Genomic DNA, 3,130 nt, shown 5'->3' on the forward strand with positions numbered 1-3,130 from the left:
CATATTAGGGAAGTTGTCAACTATAATCTCTTCAAATATTTTCTCAGTCCCTTTCTTTTTCTCTTCTTCTGGGACCCCTATAATTCGAATGTTGGCACGTTTAATGTTGTCCCAGAGGTCTCTGAGACTGTCCTCAGTTCTTTTCATTCTTTTTTCTGCTCTGCAATAGTTATTTCCACTATTTTATCTTCCACGTCATTTATCCATTCTTCTGCCTCAGTTATTCTGCTATTGATCCCATCTAGAGTATTTTAAATTTCATTTATTGTGTTGTTCATTGTTGCTTGCTTCTTCTTTAGTTCTTCTAGGTCCTTGTTAAATGTTTCTTGCATTTTGTCTATGCTATTTCCAAGATTTGGATCATCTTTGTCATCATTATTCTGAATTCTTTTTCAGGTAGACTGCCTATTTCTTCTTTATTTGTTAGGTCTAATGGGTTTTTACCTTGCTCCTTCGTCTGCTGTGTGTTTTTCTGTCTTTTCATTTTGCTTATCTTACTGTATTTACGGTCTCCTTTTTGCAGACTGCAGGTTCATAGTTCCTGTGGTTTTTGGTATCTGTCCCCAGTGGCTAAGGTTGGTTCAGTGGGTTGAGTAGGTTTCCTGGTTGAGGGGACTAGTTCCTGTGTTCTGGTGGATGAGGCTGGATCTTGTCTTTCTGCTGGGCAGGTGCACTTCTGGTGGTGTGTTTTGGGGTGTCTGTAGGCTTATGATTTTAGGCAGCCTCTCTGCTAATGGATGGGGCTGTAGTCTTGTCTTGCTAGTTGTTTGGCATAGGGTGTGCAGCACTGTAGCTTGCTGGTCGTTGAGTGAAGGTGGGTCTTGGTGTTGAGATGGAGATCTCTGGGAGATTTTTGCCGTTTGATATTAGGTGGAGCTGGGAGGTCTCTTGTGGACCAGTGTCCTGAAGTTGTTTTTCCCACCTCAGAGACACAGCCCTGATGCCTGGCTTGAGCACCAAGAACCTTTAATCCACACGGCTCTGAATAAAAGGGAGAAAAAATAGAAAGGAAAGAAAGAAAAGAAGGAAGGAAGGATGCAAGGAAGCAAGGAAGAAAGGAAGGAAGGAAGGAAGAATGGAAGGAAGGAAGGGAGAAAGGAAGGGAGAAAGGAAGGAATAAATGAAGGAAGGAAGGAAGAAAGGAAGGAAGGAAGAAAGAAAGGCAGAAAGGAAAGAAGAAAGGAAGGAAGAAAGGAAGGGAGAAAGGAAGGAAGAAAGAAAGAAGATAAAATAAATTAGGATAATAAAAAGTTATTAAAATAGTGTCCTGAAGTTGTTTTTCCCACCTCAGAGACACAGCCCTGATGCCTGGCTTGAGCACCAAGAACCTTTAATCCACACGGCTCTGAATAAAAGGGAGAAAAAATAGAAAGGAAAGAAAGAAAAGAAGGAAGGAAGGATGCAAGGAAGCAAGGAAGAAAGGAAGGAAGGAAGGAAGAATGGAAGGAAGGAAGGGAGAATTTAAAAAGTAAAAAAACAAAAACAAAAACGGGACGGTCCTAACCCTAGGACATATGGTGAAAGCAAAGCTATGCAAAATCTCACATAGACGCACACACATACACACTCACAAAAAGAGAAATAGGGGAAAAAAAATAATATATCTTGCTCCCAAAGTCCACCTCTTCAACTTGGGATGACTCGTTGTCTATTCAGGTATTCCACAGATGCAGGGCACTTCAAGTTGATTGTGGAGCTTTCATCCCCTGCTTCTGAGGCTGCTGGGAGAGACCTCCCCCTCTCTTTTTTGTTTGCACAGCTCCTGGGGTTCAGCTTTGGACTTGGCCTTGCCTCTGCATGTAGGTCGCCCGAGAGTGTCTGCTTTTCGCTCAGACAGGACGGGGTTAAAGCAGCATCGGATTGGGGGCTCTGGCTCACTCAGGCTGGGAGGAGGGAGGGGTACGGATGCGGAGTGAGCCTGAGGCGGCAGAGGCCAGCGTGATGTTGTACCAGCCTGAGGCGCAACGTGCGTTCTCCCGGGGAAGTTGTCCCTGGATCCTGTGACCCTGGCAGTGGCGGGCTCCGCAGGCTCCCGGTAGGGGAGGTGTGGAGAGTGACCTGTGCTAGCACACCGGCTTCTTGGTGGCAGCAGCAGCAGCCTTAGTGTCTCATGCCCATCTCTGGTGTGCACGCTGATAGCCGCTGCTTGCACCCGTTTCTGGAGCTCCTTTACGCAGCCCGCTTAATCCCCTCTCCTCGCTCCCCAGGAAGCAAAGAGGGAAGAAAAGGTCTCTTGCCTCTTCAGCAGCTCCAGACTTCTCCCGGACTCCCTCCTGGCCAGCCGTGGTGCACTAACCCCTTCATGCTGTGTTCACGCTGCCAACCCCAGTCCTCTCCCAGCTTCTGACCGAAGTCTGAGCCTCAGCTCCCAGTCCCCACCCGTCCCGGCGGGTGAGCAGACAAGCCTCTCGGGCTGGTGAGTGCTGGTCGGCACCAATCCTCTGTGCGGGAATCTCTCTGCTTTGCCCTCCGCACCCTGTTACTGCGCTCTCCTCCATGGCTCTGAAGCTTCCCCCCTCCACCACATGCAGTCTCCGTCCGTGAAGGGATTTCCTAGTGTTTGGAAACCTTTCCTCCTTCACAGCTCCCTCCCACTGGTGCAGGTTCCGTCCCTATAATTTTGTCTCTGTTTATTCATTTTTCTTTTGCCCTACCCAGGTACATGGGGAGTTTCTTGCCTTTTCGGAGGTCTGAGTTCTTCTGCCAGCGTTCAGTGGGTGTTCTATCGGAGCAGTTCCACGTGTAAATGTATTTCAGATGTATCCGTGGGGAGGAAGGTGATCTCCGCGTCTTACTCTTCCTCTTTCTTCTCCCACGCCCCTAAAGTGTATAACTTTTAATTTAAAGATAATTCCATGATCTCTTGAAAAATATATAAGAACATATTTATAAACTAAAGTTAGGAAATGGAGAATTAAACAATATGTAAGATGTGTAAATGGTAAAATAAATTATTATGAAATATTGTTGTCTCATGTTAAAGATTTTTGTCCATCAAAATAAATTGACAGTAATGTGAAAAGACATATAAATACAAAAACAAAAAAAGATTAGTATCCAGAATATGTGAAAACAAGAAAAGATGAGAAGGCTAATGGGTTGTAAGCAAAAGTTAGGAAAAGTGATTTCT

The sequence above is a fragment of the Physeter macrocephalus genome, chromosome 15 (genome assembly GCF_002837175.3).
Source record: "Physeter macrocephalus isolate SW-GA chromosome 15, ASM283717v5, whole genome shotgun sequence".
In the NCBI taxonomy this organism is placed as follows: domain Eukaryota; kingdom Metazoa; phylum Chordata; class Mammalia; order Artiodactyla; family Physeteridae; genus Physeter; species Physeter macrocephalus.